General features: G+C 40.5%; 1 protein-coding gene across 3 annotated transcripts in view; it reads left to right on the top strand.

Annotated features, from left to right (window-relative positions):
* The window catches only part of Slimp (Seryl-tRNA synthetase-like insect mitochondrial protein), a 107,334-nt gene that overhangs the window by 37,020 nt on the left and 45,871 nt on the right, over nucleotides 1–24,443 (top strand). For all 3 annotated transcript variants that reach the window (XM_067121806.1, XM_067121815.1, XM_067121823.1), the window contains exon 3: nucleotides 19,893–20,005. The gene's annotated coding sequence lies outside the window, so the exon portion shown is untranslated. The remainder of the gene's footprint in view (nucleotides 1–19,892; nucleotides 20,006–24,443) is intronic.

Genomic DNA, 24,443 nt, shown 5'->3' with positions numbered 1-24,443 from the left:
AATTGCTAACCCCATCGTAAACTCAAAATATCGTAAGTTGAATTATCGTGACTCGAGCACTACCTGTGTTTGATAATTGTCTTTTCTTTATTAACCAACTTGTACTGATTTATGGGATACTTTAATTCTAGAAGATGAGGTGCTTAGCTACTGGGTTTCATGTATTCTAGCCTAACAAATGGCTAATCTGTAAACATGCTTATCAACGGCACCTCCAGGTCCCAATGATGCCGGATTAGTGATGGTCAAAATGTACATATATATATATATATATATATATACATATGAAATTTTTTGATCACACCGTGATTTATATACAATCATGAAGCTACAAGTGTCGCTTAATATCAAATTCAAGCTACCTCTGGAATATCTCTGATGGAGAATTGTTGCGAAGGGGAATTTATATAAGTGATAAATGAATTGGTATTGTCGACCAAACCCTTGACACTAAACCTATTCAGCGACTCCAGAGACGCTACCCACTGAGCTATCAAAGAGGTATAAGTCTTTTCGAGTCTGCTGTACTGCTTTTACCCGTCGTGAGCGGGAAATTGTACTTAACCTCGGCAATGACCCACCTCCGCCATGACAGTTCATTGGTACGTTTAGAACACGCAGCTCTTATTATGAAATTTTTTATCAACCAGTGATTTATATACAATCATGAAGCTACAAATGTGTAATATCAAATTCATGCTTTACATGAATATCTCCGATGGAGAATTTTCAGTTGAAAATTTATATAAGTGATAAAAAAAGTTTAATCGTCGGGACCACGAACCCTTTGTCAAAACTCTATTCAAATGACTCCAGTAGACACTACCCACTGAGCTATCAAGAGAGGTATAAGTATTTGCCGAGTCTGCATACTGTTTTACCGTCGTAGTGGGGAAATTGCAAATTTAGCAATGACCCATTCCGCCATGACAGTTCATTGATCTACGTTTGGAACATGCAGCTCTTATTATTGAAATTTTTATCTACATTAAATGATTTATATACAATCATGAAGCTTACAAATGTCGCTTAATATCAAATTCACGCTTCTTTGGCAATATCTCCGATGGAGAATTGTTTGAAGGGAATTTATATATGATAAATGTCAGATGGTTGCGTGAACCAGCGATAGAATTTATTTATCACTTATATAAATTCCTCTTAAGACGACTAATTCTCCATCGGAGATATTAATAGGTAGCTGTGAATTTGATATTAAGTGACATTTGTAGCTTCATGATTGTATATAAATCACAGTGATAAAAAATTTCATAATAAGAGCTGCATGTTCCAAACGATCAGTTCAATGAACTGTCATGGTGGATATCATTTTTCAAGGCTTTTAACAAAAATCACCATGAACGGGTAAAAAGTACAGCAGACTCAGCAAAAGACTTATACCTCTCTTGATAATTCAGTGGGTAGTACTACTGGAGTCGCTGAATAGGTTTAACCAAGGGTTCGTGTCAAAATGCATACCAATTTATTTATCACATATAAATTCCTCTCAAGCAAAATTCTCCATCGGAGATATTCCCAGGTAGGTGGAATTTGATATTAAGTATTACATTTGAAACAATTATATATATATATATATATATATATATATATATATATATATATATATATATATATATATATATATATTATATATATTATATATGTTATATATATATATATATATATATATATATATATATATATATATATATATATTATATATATATATATATATATATATATATATACATATACATATACATATATATATATTATATATATATATATATATATATATATATATATATATATATATATATATATATATATATATATATATATATATATATATATATATATATATATATATATAAGGGATTTTGACAAAGGAAAAATCTATTTCTGAGAAGGTCCCGTGTCACCCGGTGAAATTCCATTGATGCACGAATTTCTAGGTATAAAATGCTAGATATACCAGAGAAAAAAAGAGCTTTCAGGAAAGCTGGGGTTACTATCCCCTAGATCGAGCGTCTTCTCTAAGGAAGACGTCGGTATAACGAAGGGTGAGTGAAGGATCACTACCACGGAGTCTTACTCGAAAGATATCTCCCTGTTAAAACCCCAGAAGAGAGCGGTGAGCCGTTACAGCCCCTACACACAAACGCCCGCCAGTTCGGCGACACCAGCGCCACCTACCTCATTCCAGGCTAGCACTAACCCCAGACTTGGCATGTGCAAGTAGGGGGGGAAGCAACAGGTGAGTCAGGGAGGGTCACCGGGTGACACGTGGACCTTCCTCAGAAATAGATTTTCCTTTGTCAAAATCCCTTTTCTGAGTCCAGCCCGTGTCAGCCGGTGAAATAGTGATAGAGAATCATGCCAAGGCTGCAACTACGAGGAAACAAGGTAATCTGAAGAAAAACATAAGTTACGAAAAGGGTTTTAATCAGCAATCTCTCACATGTGAAATTGAATACTAAACCTAAAGCACAGTCAAAAAGCTTAACATTACTAAAAATGTGAGCAAGTCCACAGTGTGGCAGGGAAAAAACCCAAAAATACTTAAGACTACTAAATGATAATTGAAAATTATAGAAAGGGTATACACAAATTATAGCTATAAAGAGACAATATAACATGGGAAATAATTAATACACGTGTATATATATAAATATATAGGCTAAATATATATATAGACAAAATAATATAATATATAAAATATATATACATATATATATATATATATGGGGTACATGGAGCAAAATAAAAACCGCCTAGTACCCCACAAGAAAAACACAATCATAACATGTCAGATTACAGTTTCCACTCAACAGAGACAAAACAACATCAATATGAGGAGCAAGGCAGTGAGGCATGATCAACCAGGAGGACAAGCAGAGAAGTAAATGAGGCAGGCGGGCGGGGGAAGGGGAGGATAAAGGAAGATGATTAATTAAGGTGGGGAGATGACACTTCCCACAGCTATTATAGAAAATTTCAGGGCTTGAGGGTTTTTAAATAGTGGCGTTTAAACACTAGAGGTGATTTCCAACCCGTGTATTTAGAGAGTTCTGAGAAGTCCATATTATGAAAGTAATTAATGGAAGTAGCAACTGCTCGAATATCATGAACCTTAGGAACTGAATCTGGGTTGGCTTGTTTAATGAAATACAAAATTTGTTGTCTTATTGCATTTATTGAAAGAGTACCACCTTTCTCCCTGATAAAAAGAGGACCCGACTTACTCTGTGGAGTTCTTAAAAGGTAAGATTTAAGGGTATAAACTGGACATAAAGACTGGTCTTGTGGAAGGGGCACCACCTTTCCAAGGGAACCACCTGTCTTGTGGGTCTTCATTTTTAGCTAAAAATCTAGGGTCAGGGGAAAGGAGGACTTCTCCGGACGGGAGGAAGTTCACAAAATCATCACCTCTAGCGAGAGCCGACAGCTCTGAGATTCTGGCACCTGAAGCCAAGCTAATCAGAAATAAAGTCTTCCTTAACAGATCCAGATAGGAGCATTGAAAGTTGTCAATCTCAGATGCTAACTTAAGAACATCATTGAGGAACCATGTAACCGATTGTGGGCGTGATACGGGTCTCAGACGAGCGCATGCTCTGGGGATAGATGAAAAATAGGAATCTGTAAGGTCAATTTTAAAACCATATAAGAAATACCTTTCTTCAGGGCTGACTTGGCTGTGGTAATAGTGGCCGGAGCAAGGCCTTTCTCAAACAATGATCTAAAGAAGGTAACTGCTAAATTAGTCGTCATGATTTTGGCTTCAGATGTTTTCAGGAAGGAGGCTAATTTTTTGACTGCTGAGTCATACTGTCTAAGAGTAGAATCTCTTTTGTCTGATTCTAAAAACAGAGTGTTAACAGGGTCAATGTTTGCTCCCTTTTGGGCTGTGAACTTTATAAAGTCCATAAAACTAGGGCATTCTGAATTCTTGAGGAAGCTGACACAGTCTTGGTTTGTACTGTCTGGGTCAGTTTGGGCTTGGGAATCCAAGACTGCAATCCCAGTTCCTGAAGAAGAGGGAACCAATTGCTCTTCGGCCAGTAGGGGGCTACCAGGGCTGGTTGACCTTTGAATGTCCTGAGTTTGTGTAATACTTTCAGCAGCAAGTTTATTGGGGAAATAGATAAATCTTCTCCCAATTGTTCCAATCTACTGTCATCGCGTCCGTGGCATACGCCTGGGGGTCCAGGTTCGGAGCCACATAACAGGGGAGCTTGAAGTTGCTCTCCGTCGCGAACAGATCCACTTGGAGACCCGGAACCTGGCGACAAATCCAATTGAAGGATTCCCCGTCCAGGGACCACTCCGTCTCCAACGGAGTAGCCCTGGACAGGGAATCTGCCACCACGTTCCGCACCCCCGCTAGGTGGGTGGCTGACAGATGCCAGCTGTGCTTGTTCGCCAGGGAGAAAATAGCAACCATCACCTGGTTTACTCGACCTGATTTGGAGCCGCCCCTGTTGATGCAATGAACTACTACTGCGCTGTCCAATACCAGCCTGATATGAATCCGGTTGGGGGGGCGGATTTTCTTTAGAGTTAGAAAAACCGCCATAGCTTCCAGGGTGTTTATATGGAACTGCTGAAACATTGTGGACCACGTTCCTTGTACTTTTGTTTTGGTGAATATCCTCCCCAGCCGCTTAGGGAAGCGTCCGTGTGAACAACTAGTGCCGGGGGGGAAACTGAAGCGGAACTGTCTTGGACAGGCCACTGACTGTGGACCAAGGCCGCAGTCTCGCCTTTAAGATTCGAGGAATAGAGGAGACCTTGTCTCTGAGCTTGACATTGGCTCGACTCCGCCACACTCTGTTTATGTCTTTTAATTTTGCTTTTAAGAGCAGGTCCGTCACTGAGGCAAATTGAAGAGACCCAAGGATTCTTTCTTGGGTCCGGTGGGATGCTGATTGGTTTTTCAGAAATTTCCTGGTGAGAGATGCTATCTCCTTCCTCTTGGGAGGCGGGAGGGATAACGTGTGAGAGGACAGATCCCACTGGAGACCCAGCCACTGAAACCGGGACTCGAGTCAGGCGGGACTTCTCTCTGTTCAGCTGAAAACCTAACGACTCCAGGAAGTTGATGACTATGGACGTAGCCTTCCGACACTCTAGAACTGTTGGAGCCCAAATTATCCAATCGTCCAGGTACGCTGCTAGGGATATCCCTCAGGACCGGAGTTGTTGAACTACCATGTCCGCCAGCTTGGTAAATATCCTGGGCGCAATGTTTAGACTGAAGGGCATGACTCTGAAAGAGTAGGCTTGATTCCTGAGTCTGAAACCCAGGAACGGAGAGAAGCTCCGCGCAACCGGGACGTGATAATAAGCGTCTGAAAGATCGATAGAGGTGGTGACGGCTCCACGCGCGAAGTAGAGTCATTATCTGAGCTACCGTAAGCATGCGAAATTTGTCGCATTTTATGTAGAGATTTAGACGCGACAGATCCAGGATCACTCTTTGCTGATCGGAGTCTTTTTTGGGAACAGTGAATAACCTGCCTTGAAACTTTAGGTGCCTTACTTTCTTTATTGCTTGCTTGTTGAGCAATTCTGCCACGTAATCCTGCAGGATTGATGAGGGTGGCTGGTAAAACCTGGTCAGAGGAGGAGGGTCTTTGATCCAGCTCCATCCTAGACCCTTGGACACAATGCTGTGTGCCCAAGGGCTGAAGGTCCATTGGTCCCTGAACCAATACAGGCGACCACCTACCTGTGTGTTCTCAGTGGGAGGGAGCGGGTTTGTTCCCTCTACCACGTCCAGGCTTACCTCTTGGGGTGGTGTTGGACTTTCCTCTGTGAGGAGCCCTACCTCTTCCCCCTTGCGCTCCTATTAAGGCCGTGAAAGAATCCACGGCCCTCATAGGTTGGGTTGTATGCTGCTGAAGCAACATACGAGGGCGCGGCAGGGAATGGGCTGGTTGAACCAGCACATATTGTTGGGGATGGGCCTTTGAGGTGGAGGGCTGTGCCACTGCCGAGACCGGGACGGCTTGGACTACCGCCTGATGATGGGGCCTCTTATGCCTCCTGAATCGTTTGCCTCCTCTCGCCTGGGGCCGCCAGATTCTGTAGTCTCACGCTTGTAGGCAGAAATGTCCCAGCGAGAGCGCAGACTCTGGTTGGCCCTTGTAGCCTCCCTAACACATTCGTAACCTCTTCTTCAGGGAAGAGGTTAGGTCCCCAGATCGAGCTCTTCACGAGCTTGTTAGGCTCGTGACGGATGGTGGCATCAGCGAAAATAAATTTCCTGCATTCCAGCCTGGCCATGATAAAGTCAAACAGGTCGGACTGAAATCCCCGCCAGCAGGGATTTAGCCAAGACCTGAAAGAAAGGCTCGTCTGCACAGGAGACGGCAGTGGCTTCAGTGAGGCAGATGGAGTTCAAGGATCGGGCTAGCTTAGTCCGGGCCTCAAACTCCGCCTTCAGCAAGGCTTCCGGTAGTTTTGGGGAAGCTGCTCGCTAAACTGAGACGGCGCAAAGGCGTCCAGCTTCCCAACAGTAAATGTGGACGCGCGTCCAGTCCAAAACTCGTCACCCCTGGGAATACCAGGGATGTGGAGTCTGTTTCCTCTTAACTGTGGTAAGGGATTGCCCTCAAAGCACGCCGGGCCGTAGCTAGAGCGACTTTGTTCAAGCAGGGAGTGGGCAACCTGTCACCCAGGGCGAACATAGTAAAATTGCCCTTGAAAGGCGTCAAGTTTCGTGTTGTCGGCCTGCCACTCCGTCAGAGTGCGCAGGAGAGCTGACTGAGCCTGGTCTCTAGGGACGATCACTGTCTCCCCTAGGAACCTTATCTGAACGTGATCCAGGCTTCCTCCATCAGCCTAACGAAGCCTGGGTAGGGGGCAAGAGATCGGCGGGAAAGAACTCAGTTCTTCCAACCGTCTCGTGCCAAGACCTTCCACCGTTAAGGTGCCCTCATGCTGAATAGCCCGGAGGGCTTAAACGCCAAGGGTTCCCCGACGTCAAAGGGAGGGAGATCCGCCGTATCGGGGATGGCATACTGGGGTTCGGCTCCGCCTGGGCGAGCTATTCCCGCCAGTATGTTGTCATGGCTGGTCAACTTCCCTGATATTTGGGTAAATTTGGACTCGACCTCCGCCGAGAACCGTTCAAAGAGCTGGTTAGTGAAAGTCTCCGCGTCAAAGGCAGGCTGGCGAGGAGAGCTTGGTTTTGATGCCCTCTTACTCGCGCCTTTGCCGGAGGAACCAGACTTGCTCCCGGAGGCTACAGGTGCTGAGACCTTAGCCTTCGACGGGGGGAAAGGCAAGGCTTTCCTGGAAGACGAGGACTTAAAGCCCTTCGCCTTCCATGAAGTCTTCAACTTCAACTTGGGGATAGCTGATGGAGCTCTATCACCCAAGGAGGAAGACTTTACAAAACCTGAAAAGGAAGACACTGAAGAAGCTGGGGAGTCAAAAAGGGGGCCCTCCCCCACAACCTCACTTACCTCGCTACTTACCACCTGGTCCTGTTCCGTATTCATGGGTTCCAGGTCCAAGTCTAAAGCGGCGATGCCCTCCGAAACCTCAGCATAAAGGATGTCCACTTGGGGTGGCTGGGTCGCATCCCGGATCTGCTGGATGATGGGGGTGGCAAGTTCTTCTGGCACTGCGGCCGCCACCCGTGCGCCGGGGTAGAGCAGGTCCCTCAACTTAGCGTCGAGGACATAGGGCTTCCCCGACGGAACGTTCCTCCTGAACCCAGCCACCCAAGCGCGGAGAGATTCCAAGGAAGACTTCTTGGAGGACTCGTCCGCCTGTAAGAGAACCGACAATTAGCAGAACGAAAGAACAGTTCGAGAACCACATAAACACTATTTCGATATGAGGAACGTAATACGGAAGAAAACTATCACTTACCGACTCGTCCTGGACACTCGCACACAAAGCGAAGCAAACCTCACAGCCGTCGGGGTGCCAGACTACCAGGTCGTCCAACCGGACCGCACAACCAGCGTGGGTCCGGCACACTACGTGTCCATAAGGTTGCTGTAATGAAGCGGTGCACCCCGGCTCCTCACAGCGAACAGTCTGTAAGTGTAAAAAGTACATGAACCTACCACTCTAAGCAATCTAAAGCCGGGAAGGCCGGGAATTTCAGCTTGCAACCGAATGCTCCGTGGAGAGGAAACCCTCGTTAAAAACTAGGCCAACAAGCTTCAAACTACACAGAGTGGAAGGTAAATTACTTCAGACCCGGAATACTCTGGCGGAATGAAAGGTATGAGACAACAGGAACTCACCGCAAGGGTTGCCAGTAAAAACAACGTCGGAACCCCGGGCGCAGAACCGACTCAATAGCATATATAAAGGTAGGGACGGAGGAGAAGCCCACTGTTAGATAAATACACTTATATGAATATGTATATATAATCAATAAAAATAAACAAGTGATGGTAAAAGGAGCAAACCACTCCGGAGACCGGAGGGATCCGCCCCTTTATATATTCCCCTCCTCTCGGACTTCCCCGCCAGTGAAACAAGGTGGGTAAGATGCTCGTCATGATAGGCCAGGTATAACTAGGGTTGCCACCTTGAGCTCAGAAAAATACAGAACATATAGTACCGGGAGTTGTATAAGGAGGAAAAGTTATGGCGTTGAATGGAGCAAGTCTTTTCAGCTGGGTTTAGGGTCGTGCTGGGAGCTCCCAAGAAAATTTTTGAAATGTGTCCTATTTCTGGCGCATTCTAAGCCTTTTGTGCAGCTAACATGAGGGTGAGGAAGAGATGTTTCATATTTGATGAGGACTAGAAGCTTGCAGTTTTGAGGTTGTCAATTATCACTGAAGTGACAACTGACAAGTCTATAGAAAATAAAAACAAAATGACATTCTGTGACACAATGAAAAAATATCATATTATATTATATACCTTCAAGTTTATTTTATTCTTTCAGTAATATACAAAAGAAAATACAGGATTCATTCCCACTGCTGAACTACAATACAAATAGCCATTTAAAAGTAACATCATACAAACTTTCAGTGAATCAAGGAAATACACCAAGCATGTTGGTCATTCCCAGGATTCCTACTTTTTCCATGAATATTTTGTGTTGCTCCTTGCTGCAGCAAGAAGCCTTTTATCCTGCTCAATGGTTGTGAGAAAGTCAGCACAACTCTGTTCGAAATTAAGGGTTACAAGGAGTTCGGATTTAATGAGCTCAATGGAGCACCTATTCCTGGTGTCAGTCCACTTGTTTTGCATAATTGAGAATATCCTTTCAACATAACCCGTTGAAGCTGGCACACTCAGTATGTAAGAGAGGACACACAGCATGTTAGGGAGGGAGTCTGGTCAGAGGTTTGAAGACAGCCATCCACCTGCCAGCTGTGTCTTTGGACTTCCAGTCTTCTCCTCCTTTAGCCTTTCCAGAATTACATTAATAACTGTTAATTCATCATACAGCTCATCCATGTTGACACTGAGTCTGGTGATCAATTCGAGTTTCTCAACTAGTTTCTCCATATCAGAAAAGTGTATCTCAGTTTTGAGTAAGAGAGGATGGAGGAAGGACAGCCAATTTTCCTCTGAAAAGTCAAACCACTTATCTAACATATGTGATGGCAGTACTAAGGAATGCTTTGAAAATCTATGTTTGCAGTGTTTGTTTCTGATGAAGAAAGCTGCTGCAGCTTTACTTCTGTCAGGTAGCCATAGAAACTATCCTTTCTTCTTTGCATGAGCTTGTTCCTGAAAGCCTTCATAATGGGGCAGAGGTCAATGACAGTTGTTTCGTTTTTTTTCAAGTTTCTTGACGACATCTTCAAAGATGGACAATATGTTGTTACAGAAAAGAAGGTATACTTGAATGACGTCTGCTTCTTGTTCATTCACCTCATCTGCATCCAAAGGAAGCTTCAGTATGGTTCTGATCTGCCTGGGACATTCATTCCCAAGACTGATAAAATATGACTTCAGAGCAGTCCAACTTTGCAAAACCCTGAGATGGCTGGATTCAGTGACAGCCATCTGGTTGTGATGTGACGCAGCATTTCTCTGAATTCCACTTCACAGAATACACAAAACTCCTTTAGGATTCCCTCCTTTTTGCAGAAGAGGAGAAGAAACTGTATATCTTCAGCACCACGTTCTCAACGTCTACAGATAAGTTGTCCAATGCATGTTTAACTGTGTTATGTACTATGTGTGCATGGCAGTTTCCTTGAAGAAGATGCTTCTGTGCCTTACACAATTTGGTGTAGACAGAATTATGAATTCCATAATTCACATTGGTATTGTCAGCACTGAAGGCAGACACTTGATTCAATGACAGGCCTAGTTTCTCTAGTGAATGTACAATACAGCTCACAATCCCCTCAGCAGAAGAATCAGATTCTCTATAAAATCAACTATCTTGTTCTGGACTCCATCCTCTGGTGTGAAGTATTGTACTGCAAGAGGAAACATTTTCCTGTTTCCTTTGTTGGAAGCATCTGTCTGAATACAAAATAGGAGGGGTTTCTGACCAGCTGTTAGAATATTGATTATGCCACACACTGCCTTGGGTGCAAGAACATTTGTTACTAGTGCCTCTGCTTTGGTTCTTCCACACGAAATTTTCTTTCCTATTTTAGAGTCCCTGAATATTTTCTGGTATAGCTTCTGTCCACAGTCTGCAGAATTGTAACTCAAATTGTGCTTCACAGTGTGGTATACATGGGCCAGCTCCCAGCTGTCACCTATAAGAGGAGGATATAGTACTGTTACATGTTGTACTAATTTAATTGGCTGGTTAAACATTACAATCAATCAATATGATGATTTATTTGTATGAAAAGTTGTGCCAATTGGACCAGGTGCAAGAACCTTGTGGTTATTCAGCACCTAGCAGAAAGGAAAAAATTGCCAGTAGGGGAGAGAAAGGCCTGACAAAATTTAGTAGAATCAGCAAGTAAGATCCAAGACCAAATTAATAAAATATCCACTAGCCATCAGAGCCCAGCTGCTTACCCCCTAAGCCCCCACCCACATCAAGAGGTTCTGAATTCTGGAAGGAACAACATGGAGATGATAACTGAAATAATTAAATAGGCGCGAGCTTTACCTGGTATCAAAGCTGCACACATGGCATATAAGTTTTCAAGGCTCTGTTTATTTATAGACAAACACGTTTGGTTTATTTAATGAATCAGACTTTCAGCCTTAACCAGTCATTTCCTGTAATCAACAAAAAAAAAAAAAAAAAAACGAAGCTGACTTTGACCTTTAACTTCTTTAAGCATCTTACTTTTGCCATTAAAATATTTGGGTAAATATTGTGTGTATGTGTGTATGCATATTTGTGTGGTGTATATATATATATATATATATATATATATATATATATATATAGTGTGTATGTATGTATGTAGGTAGGTAGGTAGGTAGGTATGTATATATATATATATATATATATATATATATATATATTATTTATATATATATATATATATATATATATATATATATATATATATATATATATATATATATATAATATTTGAAAGTGAGCAACTTTTTCCTTTTCTAATGAATTATAATCTTTATTTTCTTTGGAATATAAAATAAACTGGGAAAAGTATTGTTTTTGTATTTAAAAAAATAATAAATAACCATAAGAATATAGAAACAATATGCAAAGTGTGGATGATATGATAACTAATAACAAAACTATTAAAGATTTTTGTGCCTACAGAATCTGCATCTGTTGACCGCTCAGCAACCAAAAAGTTTGAGATAGCTGTCTCAGTCTTCTGACTTTTGGCATAACGGATGTGTTGGTCTCCTTTTGCATGCTGCTTCACATCACTTAACCCACCATTGCTAACTGAAAAACTGTCTTCGACATATTCGACAATTTGCTTTCAAACTGTTATCAACACTGCTGAGCCATGGATACTCAGTCTCCCACTCATTTCGATATTTTTGAAGTCGCCTGAGCTTCTTTGTAGGAGGAATAGACTTGAGTGAGCCAGAGGAACTTGTAGAAGTAGTCATTTCATCTAATAGCCAACCGGAGTACTAAAACATGACACGCGGCCCTAGGTTTCGCTGGCCAGGCTGGTGCTGGGGTGGGGGTGTGTGTGTAGGGGGGTTATGGCTGAGTAGGGAGGTGCGAGACAGACGCGCACTGCTCATTAATCCCGCATTTACCACACGTTTTCAAGGCAACCAGTGAGTGACAAAAGCATAATTTTGCAGTCTGGCAAGATTGATTGAAAAATATGCCAATGTAATTTTAAAATAATGATGTTCTGACAGCCAAATACAGAACAAATTTATGTTCTGTATTGGTTCAATACAGAACGCAGTCATCTCACTCTTAAATACAGAATAATCTGTTTTTACAGAACGGGTGGCAACCCTAGGTATAACATAAGCCGGAGCAAGTATAAACAATCCAACCAAGAAACCCGACGGGAGGAAAGAAAGTGGGGAGAGAGTGTTGTGAACCCGTTCGAAGTCGGAGCGCTTAGTAAACGAACCACCAACACAAACACAGCGATGTTTGGGACTGTATGGGAGGGTTTTAATCCCTCTACCGGGGGGTCCTCAACTCGAGAAAACGCCATCTAGCGTCACCCGCACGAGTAGAGCAAAGCTGGGGAGGGGGGGAAGGGGGGAGGTGGTGGGGTAGGGAAGAGTGGTAGGCTACGAGAATGAAAACAGGAGACAAGGGAAAATGATTCACCCGCTCAACTGCACACACACACCGCTCCAAGCATAATGAAAACATAGGAGGGTGGCCTACTACTAGGGGAGGGATGCGACCGAGCCTCAATGCCCAACTCCTGACTAGGCGAAGCCTAATAAAATACCGAACCAAGCATAGCCTAGGTAACGGAAGGAGTGCGGGAAGGGAGGAGGAAGGCAAACAAACAGAGAGAAATTTTGTGCCGAGAGCCAACCGGGATCATTAAAAAGAGGGGGCAAAAAGGCGACTAGCCTAGAGGAGACACACCCAAAGAACTCTATTCCTCCAAAGGAAGGAAGAGAACTGGGGGGCTCACTCTGCCACCCCAAAAACGACCACGGAGGAAACAGCAACCAAAACTCCCTCAACCTGATGGATCCTCCACGCCAAGGGCGAGAGGAAGGAAGCAATACGAGCCTATGTAATAGGCAAGGGAAGACCACACTGTAATAAACCATCACACACAAAAACACAGAATAAATAAAAATGTGCTCATACGAGGGTGCGAGCCTACCGGGAAGCGGTTAGATCTGAGGCTGCCGCCACTCGAGGAGGTAAACAATGAATAAAAACAAAATAGAGCACCATCGCCAAGAAAAATAAAAAATATATATAGCCTTAATGTAGACTAAGTAAAAGCAAGGAACCCAGCCTGGGGGACCTGGATGGAGCATCACCCTAAAATGGACCGTAAGGCCTAACAAATATATAAGACTCGAAAAAAAGGGGGCCACCGCAGAAACCCGCCAGGAGGAGAACCAGGGGCAATGAAAACATATAACGACAAGGAGACAACCCCAACAGAAAAAGACTGATGGGGTTGCCTCCATGTCGACATGGCTGGCAGAGGACGCCGTGGCGTCATAAGTTCTCATAATTGTGAAAAACCGAGACAGTTACAGCCAATTTATCGAACAAAACCCCACAATAAGATGGTACTTAACTTGGAGATGGTAAAGCTGCTCGATGACATGATTAAATGGAAAAATAATCCAGTAAAGGGCACAAGCACAAAAAGAAGTGGTTGCAGACACGTGCTAGAAAATGGAATAAGGTAGGTGGCGCTGGTGTCGCCGAACTGGCGGGCGTTTGTGTGTAGGGGCTGTAACGGCTCACCGCTCTCTTCTGGGGTTTTAACAGGGAGATATCTTTCGAGTAAGACTCCGTGGTAGTGATCCTTCACTCACCTTCGTTATACCGACGCCTTCCTTAGAGAAGACGCTCGATCTGGGGGTAGTAACCCCAGCTTTCCTGAAAGCTCTTTTTCTCTGGTATATCTAGCATTTTATACCTAGAAATTGTGCATCAATGGAATTTCACCGGGTGACACGTGGGCTGGACTCAGAAATATATATATATATATATATATATATATATATATATATATATATATATATATATATATATATATATATATATATATATATATATATATATATATATATATATGTGTGTGTGTGTGTGTGTGTGTGTGTGTGTGTGTGTGTGTATGTATTTATGTATGTATGTAATGTATGTATGTATGTATGTATGTATGTATGTACATACATACATACATACATATATATATATATATATAAATATATATATATATATATATATATATATATATATATATATATATATATATATTAGTTATATATATAGTATACTGTATATATATTTATATATATATATATATATATATATATATATATATATATATATATATATATATATATATATATATATATATATATATATATATATATATATATATAGAGAGAGAGAGAGAGAGAGAGAGAGAGAGAGAGAGAGAGAGAGAGAGAGAGAGTGAGAGAATAAAATCAACACACAATCATGTGTGGAACAGAAATAGATTTCTGACTCACATCAGGATTGAACCCAGGTCTTTCAATTGAAAGGCAAGGGCACTACCCACTAAGCCATACAAGTCATAAAAGAAGTTGGAACCTGAGGGCAACTGCACCCAAGGAATTACCTGGGCAAGCTAACTGCTTGCATACCAGCGTGTTTTCCATGCTAAGTCGGGAAGATGGATTGTCATGTGGCACATATATTGTCTTCAAGACTAGTCAGCGCACTTCTTGTGCTTTCTGATAAAGTTACTTATGCCAAGGATTGGAAATCCTTAGGTTTGTCGTTTGTAGCTGACTTTGCAGAAAAATCACAAATACCAGATAGCCTGGACCATTCAACTATGCCCTTTGCCATCCCTTCTCAATTAGTCCATTCCAAGAACAGGGGACCATCTTCAAAGAACCAAAGACTAGGAAGATAGGTCAAGACTTCCTTTCTATGGGATGTGCTAAAGAGCAAGTGACAAAGAATATGGTACCTCACTGTCTTTTGAAAGCATTTGCTAACATAGTGGATGGTGAGCAGCATGAGTTCATGAAATCAGAGCCTTGTTTACATCTTTGGTTTGAAAAACTAGTGGCATCTTGGTTTTAATGGCAGGTACATGGAGATGCCAAACAACTTTTCTAAGCCACTACCATATGACTTTAGTGCAAAAATGGTAACACTCATGCTCATTAGGACCTGTAGTAGCAGAGGAATAGGTTCTACCTGCTTCAGTTAAGATTCCAGACTTGAAGGCTCATCTTTGCTACCTTAATCCTCTCATATGAAATGACCCTTGCCTCTCTGTTATGATAGCTACGTGTATAGTGTCATGCGCTAGTGGGGCCTTCCACGTTCTCACCTTTTTGGAGCTACAGGCAGTCCCTGGTTAATGGTGGGGGTTCCTTTCCTGGCTGAGTGCCACTAATCAAAAATTGGTGATAATAGCGCCGAAAACCCCGCTTAATGGTGCTGTAAATCGGATATCAGTGCCAAAACCCCCGCTTAATGGCGCCATTAACTGGAGATCGGCGCTGAAAATCTGGTTAACAACATCGCTAGCCAAGCGCTGTAATACCAAAACGCTGTTAACCAGTGCCGCCGGTAAGCTTGGACTGCCTATATAGGAAACTTGGAGTATGTCAGGGAGAGGAAATGGTTTGTCTCTATTGTCTCTCTCCTCTGACCAACCTGGTGCAAGTCTTAGACAAGTTGTGTGGTCCCCAAAAGATGCATGCAGTAGAATTAAGCACAGTGCAGGTAGACAGGATGCAGATGTAGCGGAGAGCAGCGTGCTTGCTGTAGGTCTGAGTCTTTTTCTCTTAGGCCTTTCAGGAGGCCATGAACTCCTAGTGATCTCTATCTGAGATCTCTCTTTGGCTTCTTCTTTCAGGGAAGGATCTACTTAACAAATTTTAACGCAAGCCTATTTACAAAAAAGTTAGAGAGTATGTGTTCGTGAGTTAGCTAAAGCGAAAAAGTTTTTTCAAAAAATCACAGCACGCTTTAGTTTTTAAGATTAAGAGTTCATTTTTGGTCATTTTTTTGTCATTGCCTGAAGTTTAGTATGCAACCATCAGAAATAAAAAAATATCATTATCATATATAAATATTGGAATATATGACAGAAAAACTTTTATATAATTGTATACAAACTCAGATATAAGGCAAAACGGTTAAAGCTAATGACTTAATTTTTTTAGTTGTATTGTACACTAAATTGCGATGATTTTGGTATATAACAAATTTTAAAAACTCAAAGCAACACAGAGAAAATATTATCACAAAATGATGCATTAACGCTGGACGTAAAAAATTTTTTCAAAAATTCACCATAAATCGACATATTGTCTAGAGACTTCCTGTTTGTTGAAAAATGAAGCTAATTGATTGAATATTACTAGACTGTAAGTGTTTTAGCTTACAATTGCAGACCCGGTCAAGTTAAAGTTGACCAAAAGTGAATTTTTTCTATTTATCGTGATTTATATGAAAATATTTCAAAACTGATAAAAGCTACAACCATGAGTTATTTTTTGTTGTATTGTAAATGAGCACATTTTCATATATAAAACTTTATGTAACGACTAATATAAAAACGGTGCAAATATTATTTACATTAGACGAAAGAATTTCTGAGATGTTCAGCCGAAGTTTGGCAGACGTAAGGAAAATGTTTTTTAAAAATTCACCATAAATCGAAATATTGTGCTAGAGACTTCCAATTTATTGCAAAATGAAGGTAAATGATTGAATATTACTAGAATGTAAGAGTTTTAGCTTACAATTGCGTTTTTTACCATTTCGGTCGAAGTTAAAGTTGACTGAAGGTTGAAATTTTGCAGTTATCGTGATTTATATGAAAATATTTCAAAACTGATAAAAGCTACAACCATGAGCTAATTTCTGTTGTATTCTACATGAAATTGCACACATTTTCATATATAAAAGTTTATGTAACGACTAATTAAAACGATGCAAACATTATGACAACATGACGAAAGAATTTCTGAGATGGACTGCAGATAAGGAAAAAATTTTTTTTTCAGAAATTCACCATAAATTGAAATATTGTCTAGAGACTTCCAGTTTGTTGCAAAATGAAGGTACATGATTGAATATTACAAGAATGTAACAGTTTTAGCTTATAATTGCGTTTTTACCATTTCAAGCTTGAAATTTTGGCAGTTATCGGGATTTATATGAAAATATTTCAAAACTGATAAAAGCTACAACCATGAGTTATTTTCTGTTGTATTCTACATGAAATTGCACACATTTTTACAGTATAAAACTTTTGTAACGACTAATATAAAACAGTGCAAAAATTACGACAAAATGACGAAAGAATTTCTGAAATGCGTAAGAAAAAGTTTTTTCAAAAATTCACCATAAATCGAAATATTGTGCTAGAGACTTCCAATTTGTTGCAAAATGAAGGTACATGATTGAATATTACTAGAATGTAAGAGTTTTAGCTATAATTGCATTTTTCGACCATTTTGTCGAAGTCAGTTGACTGAAGGTTGAAATTTTATGTAGTTGATGTTTGCTAGTCCATTTGCATTCAATAGACAATTTTAGTCGACGCTTTTTTAAACGCCCAACAGGCGTTTAAGGTTAAAGAGCCCAGTTGCAAAGTTTTTCATCAAAACCTCCTCATGCTGCAGCTGACTGCATTGGAACTATTAACTGTCTCAGCAAGTGAGAGGCTTTTCCAAGGAATGTAGAAAGGCCATCTTAATTCCATGAGGCTTTCAACAAACACCCTATACCAAAGGAGATGGCTGGTATATAGAGGCTGATGTCATTACAGAGGGGTTTCCTGTACCTGTACCTCTTTAAATAACCTAATTAAATCTTAATTTACCTTTGCCATACCAAAGGTTTGTCAGTCCCAGCAATCAATGGATATCATACTAGCTTCAGGTTTAAGGTATACTAAAGATTGGATATCCCCTCAAACATGAACATTAAGGAACCCATATACTCTTTCCAGATAAATTCCTGTGTGTCCCATTCAAACCCTTGACTACAAGTTCCTTTAAGCATTTGGCAGTGAAGACCCTAAGCTTGCTGGTTTTAGCCTCAGCTAAAAGAGTCGATGAGCTTCAGGCCCACTCCTGTAATGTGGGCTTTACATACCAAGGAGCAGTCCTTTTCTTTTTCTTTTGCCATCTTCAGGGCAAAGGTAATTTTGAGTCTCAAGCTCTGCCTTGTTCTTTTGAAATCCCCAGTCTGCCCTCCTTGGTTCTAGATGAAGACTCCTCCCTGTGTCCAGTCAAAGCACTTTTGCTTAAAGTGCAAAAGACTAGGGATCTCAGACATAGTGTCAAGAACCTTTTTTTTTGAAGCCACAGGATGCCAGATGTTCCAGTGCCTAAGAATGCTATGGCTTTATTCGGTAAGATCTTGGTTATGGAAGTGCATGCCAATCTAGACCCTTCCGTCATGCTCCTATTGAAGATCAAGTTCCATGACATGAGAGCTGTGGCATTCTCTTTTAGTTTTCTTAAAACTTCTCTCTGGAGAAGGTTGTAAATGCAGTGCAGTGGGGATGTAGCTCAGTATTTGCATTTATTTAATTATCGGATTTAGAAATACAGTATGAAGATTGCAGAGCTCTTTTGCACCTCATGCCAGCAGGACAACTCATATCCTGAGCAATTAGGGTAGTGTTACTTTTGTTTTCCCGTTTAGTTAGGAATTAGTTGAGTTTTGGGAGTATAAATGTGCCTAGTTTTGTGTTAGGCAAGGGCTTCCATTCTTTAACTGATGTTTCCCTGCAGAGCACTCTTAGTTATTGGACTAAGAGTGCTTTCCTTGTAAGGAACCCACCACCCATTTTCAGAGGTTCTTAGTCTTTAACTATTGGCATTATGAGTAGATGGTTTCCAATTATTAAGTAAGCTGTCTCTTTCTGGACAAAATTTATACACTTCTCTTGGGGTTTTAATTTTTAGGTTCTCATACATGCACCCAACTCCCTTTTCTTTGTGGGAATTGTTTATCATAATAGAGAGGTTTGTAAAAATATAAATTTTTATAATAAACTTAATTTTTTAAATGCTCTATTATGATGAACAAACCCCCCAACTTCCGCACTCATGTGGGCAGAAACAAAACTGAGGACAACAGACACATGAATGACAGTTGCCCGTGGAGGGAGGGGTCAATAGATGGTACAACTAGATGATGTAGATAAAGTTTTTTGTGTTTATATTGTGTTCCTCTTACTGGTGTGGGACTTTATGGGTATCAAAATAGAGAGGTAAGTATTTAAAAAATTTCTAGTATGGCTTATTTCAAGGCATAGACTTTCCAAGGTTATTTTCCTCTACATCTTACATACAGGCAAATGCTTAGTTCTTCCCTGGAGTATCCTTTGACTTGCAAATTGCAACCCTCATAGATTTACTGTGATCAGCAAGGTTTTTACCTTGCTGATATGATTGCCTGTTTCTCTGAGCCATAGGTTTGGTTGCCTGTCTCAATGCAAGGGGCTTGGAAATGATTCAAGTTCCAGTCAGCTAATTCAAGGGTGTTTTATAGCTCAATCTTTTCCACCTAAGTTGTGAGTCTGACCAATACAAGTTGGGGGTTTTTTGTGCCTAGATGGCCAGACTACATAAAAACAGGCTGTGACCATAACTGCTGGGGGCTAATGGCTCTGTACGTGCATGTGCAAGGTTACCATAAATTTTTTTTTTGTCTGTTAAACATGACTGAGGTGTCTGGGACCATTTGAAGACTGTGCATATGGGATAATTATAAGTATAGTTTTGGAATTGTATGAATAATTTATTTTATATGTTAAAATAAGATTTTTCTCCAATTGTTTCAGAAAGAAATTGTCATATGCTTATGCCTTCCTTTCTTGGAATGTTTTTGGTTATGTTGCCTACCTTTGTTATACTGGACGCCTGAAGAAGGTTGATGAGGATACAGTTTCACAAGGTACAGTGTTGAATTGTACACATACATGTTAAGTAAAAAATATAAAAATACAGTGTATAGTGGTAATATTTAATAAATTAAACTAATGTGAGCCATGCACTTCAACTGTAGAGTACAGGAGCTTCCTATGTACATCTGTACACTAGGCTAACCATTATTTTACTTAACGCCATAGGATCTGAGGAGGAGAAAGCGCTAAACCTCTAATGGAGTTGCAATCCAGGTAATGGACTCAAAAGCCTTACCATTTAAGATACCATTTGTTAACATGTAAATCTTTATTAGCTTGGTGAAAGAAGTATCCACAGTGTTGTTCTCTTTGTTGTATCTTTCTACTCATATTGCTAAAGGTGGTACACTGTTTGACATGGCAGTGGCTACAGAGGGGAGAACTTAAGAAGGAAACAGAAGGAATGCTAACAGTGGCACAAGATCAGGCCCTAGGAACCAGATATGTTCACAGAACAATAGATGGAAATAACATTTCACCCATATGCACAAAGTGCAGTATGAAAGACGAGACCATAAACCACATAGCAAGTGAATGTCTGGCACTTGCACAAAACCAGTACAAAAAGAGGCATGATTCATTAGCAAAAGCCCTCCACTGGAGCCTGTGCAAGAAGCACCAGCTAGCTTGCAGTAATAAGTGGTATGAACACCAACCTGAGGGAGTGATAGAAAATGGTCAGGCAAAGATCCTTGGGACTATGGTATCAAAACAGATAGGATGATCATGTGCCAATAGACCAGATGTGACATTGATTGATAAAATCAAGAAGAAAGTATCACTCATTGATGTCTCAATACCATAGGACACCAGAGTAGAGGAGAAAGAAAGAAAAAATTGATAAGTGTCAAGACTTGAAAATCAAAATAAGGATATGGGGTGTGCAAGTGGAAATTGCACCCATAATCACAGGAACACTAGGCACGATCCCAAGATCCCTGAAAAGGAATCTGGAAAAACTAGATGCCAAAGCAGCTCCAGGACTCTTGCAGAAGAGTGTACTACTAGAAACAGCGCACACAGTGAGAGGACCTAAGGAGGCAGGATGCAACCTGGAACCCCACACTATAAAAACCACCCAGTTGAATAGGATGACTGTGATAGACCAAAAAAAAAAAAAATAAATAATAATAATCATGATCATCATCACACCAATGATTTACTGTGATAGATTGGCAACAGTGCATTCCACTCGTACGTTACAAGAATGTTGAATGTTCGTACCTCAGCAGATATCTATTGCAACATGAAAGTAAAGTAATGTTTTGGATGTGTATTCTACAGCTTTTCCGAGAGTAAACGTTTTGCTTGCCCGTACCTTATGTCAACAGTTTTGAGCTATCAGCCACGGTGTTTAGTGTTCACAAGACGGGGAAGTGGGCCAAATATGACCAAGTTTTTTAGAGTTCTTGGTTAAGAGACCCCTTGTTTGAGAAATGGGTTGAAGAGGTTAAAAGTGATGCAACTAAAGCCTATTGTAAACTATGCAAAAGTGAACTAAGAACTCACAAAGCTGATTGAAGAAAACATGGTGATTTAGAAAAGCATGAACAAAATTTCTCGAAAGTATGTCGAAAACAAAGCAGTTTAAAAGCCATGGCCCTTTTCAAAGGAGACAAAGTCACTAAGCATGAACTACAGCTGTCAGTGTAAGTTGCGTGTCACTCATCAGTTAATCAAATTGATCATTTATGTGATATTCTAAAGAAAGATATGCCTTGTACCTCTAGTTCTGAAAATATAAGATTAAACAGAACAAAATATACTGCATTAATGAAGAAAGTTTTGTCACCGATACTTTTTGAAGAAATAGTTTCAGACCGTAAGGATTCTTCATTTTCCCTAATTACAGATGAGTCAACAGACATTGCATGTATAAAGCATTTGTGTTTGTATTCGTTTTTACAATTCCTTACACAATAAGATAATTTCTCATTTCATATAAGTAACTTACCAAGGTAATTACATAACTATAGTTTCAACTCGCATGGCAGCCTTTATTTAAAAAATTGCTGTAGCACTTCGATAATTTAGTGTAGGTGACAAGCCCCACCCACTAACGGGGGTATTGGAAACAACTTAGCAGAAAACCTCATTCTGTTTCTGCCGGCTCTTGGGTGACATCGGGGGTTTGCTGCAGCTTTTGTTTACTGGTTTTCAGTTGTATGGCTGGATTTTGGTGAAGTATTATAGCCTATTTTGAGTAGCCTTCAAGCTTTGATAGCTTTCAGGATCAGTTTTCCAGTTTCTGCTGTTATTCTGTCTGATTCAAGTTCATCTAGCTTTCGCTACTGTAGCGGAGGTTGCAAACAGATTGATCAAATCTTCATATGACCCTTCTATTAAAGAGACATATAATTTGCAGCAAGTGTAGGGTGCAGTAATGTAGTAAGGAGGAACTTGTGCTGAATGTAATGATTGCCTGAGCGCCAGCCACCTGCTCTAAAGTGCCCGTTGCCAAGTGAGCTTAGGTGGAAGATACTTGAGTCACACCTAGAGAAGTTAGTGATAGAAAGAAGAATGCGGCCTGTACCGCAGAGAAACATGCTTCTTTTAGCTAAGCCTAGTTTAGAAGGTAACCCTGCTATTCCTTCTTACCCCCTTCCCACTTTTTCCCCAGCTACTAGCCCTCCTACTTTTAATCCATCTATTCTTGTGCCTGGCTCTCTTGCTTCCAACCCTTGCCAATACCAGTCTCTAGTCTAGGCTTAATAAGATTTTAACCCAGTACAGTAAACCCCCTGTATTTCACGGGGGATGTGTACCAGAGCCCCCCACAAGTAGTTAAAATCTGCAGATAGTTAACACCCTCCTCTAAAAATGTTTATAACTGCCTATCTTGAAAATTCAAATACCAAATATATACTTAAAGTATCATCCTACATCAAACTTACCTTAAATTATTATCCTATACTGTATTAATCTCTGAAATGATATTATTAATATCATTTCAAAGTCATCTTAAACATTTTACCCTTAAAAATATATATGTAGCCAGTAAGAGAGAGAGAGAGAGAGAGAGAGAGAGAGAGAGAGAGAGAGAGAGAGAGAGAGAGAGAGAGAGATGAATTGAGTGGTATGGTTAAACAATTAAAAATGTCAGTAATATAGTATATATTATGCACATCTTTCTGTCAAACACTCCCTTTCTATCTATCTATCCATCTCTCACCTTTGTTGAGAGAGAGAGAGAGAGAGAGAGAGAGAGAGAGAGAGAGAGAGAGAGAGAGAGAGAGAGAGAGAGAGAGAGAGAGAGAGGCCACTGAACGGGCAACATCATATATTTGACTACCAAGAGGGCAACACTTTGTACCCTCGTGGTCAATATGTCAAGATATTTGATGTATTTGACAGGTTACACCTCCCCTTTGCTTGAGGAGACTGGGAAAAGACGAGAGAAAACATTTATGTAGCTAAAATCTCAGTAATTCACTATATTGCCCTTAATGAATTGATAATTTTCTGTGTTTACATTAATATTAATACTGTATTTGAAAATTAGTAAATCATTTATTTGTCATACAAAACAAATAAACATACCACATATTACATATGCATAAAAATTCTCTCATCTCAGAGAGAGAGAGAGAGAGAGAGAGAGAGAGAGAGAGAATTATTGTTTTTATTATTTAATGTTATTACAGTAGGTCCTCGATGTACGGTGGGGAATCTGGTCCAGCACTGCGCTATAAGTTGATTTCGGCAGTAAGTCGGTGTTTCGCGGTATTTAATCTTGTAAAACTTAATAATATTTGAAAATTAGCACAGTACTGTAAATCATTATTTTATCATAAAATGTATCCTCTAAAAAACAGGTTTTGACATAGGAGAAACCTATTTTTAGTTGCTGTTGGGTCCTCAAGGAGTTAGCTTCCATGGTGACCAAACTGTGTCTTTTTGGCCAGGTGTTGTAATGATTAACGTTATAACACGTGATGGAGTATATAATGGACTCAGAGATAAGAGGGCATTTTCCCTTATCTTCAGTGGAACTGAACCCAGTTTTTCCAATGTCAAAGAACCTGCAAGAAAGAGAAGTGACTATTGAGTATGGGCGTCCACCCTCTTGTTTACAACTGGGCGGTAAAGACCTGTGAGCCATTACACTGTTGGTCAATGCAGGATGATCCCTTGCCCCAATCCCATGCCTTTCCGTCAGGGGAGTGGGAGGGTTTTGAGGACTCAACAGTGATTATCAAAAATAGGTTTTTCCTACGTCAAAACCTGTGTTTTGGTAGTGTAGCCACTTGTTTCGTCCTTAAGGAGCTTTACAAAGAAATTGACAGGTGACAAAAAAGGCTTAAGCTCTAAATTTTTTATCCCAACACCCCTAAGGAAAAAACATTTCTGGTCCGAGGTCAAGCCACAAATTTCAAGTGTCATTCTTTATTTCAAATACTCTTCAGGTTTTGGGTATCAAGGAACAAG

The sequence above is a fragment of the Macrobrachium rosenbergii genome, chromosome 2 (assembly GCF_040412425.1).
Source record: "Macrobrachium rosenbergii isolate ZJJX-2024 chromosome 2, ASM4041242v1, whole genome shotgun sequence".
Lineage (NCBI taxonomy): Eukaryota > Metazoa > Arthropoda > Malacostraca > Decapoda > Palaemonidae > Macrobrachium > Macrobrachium rosenbergii.
The sequence above is the reverse complement of the archived record's forward strand: the minus strand, read 5'-3'. Positions and strand labels throughout refer to the sequence as shown.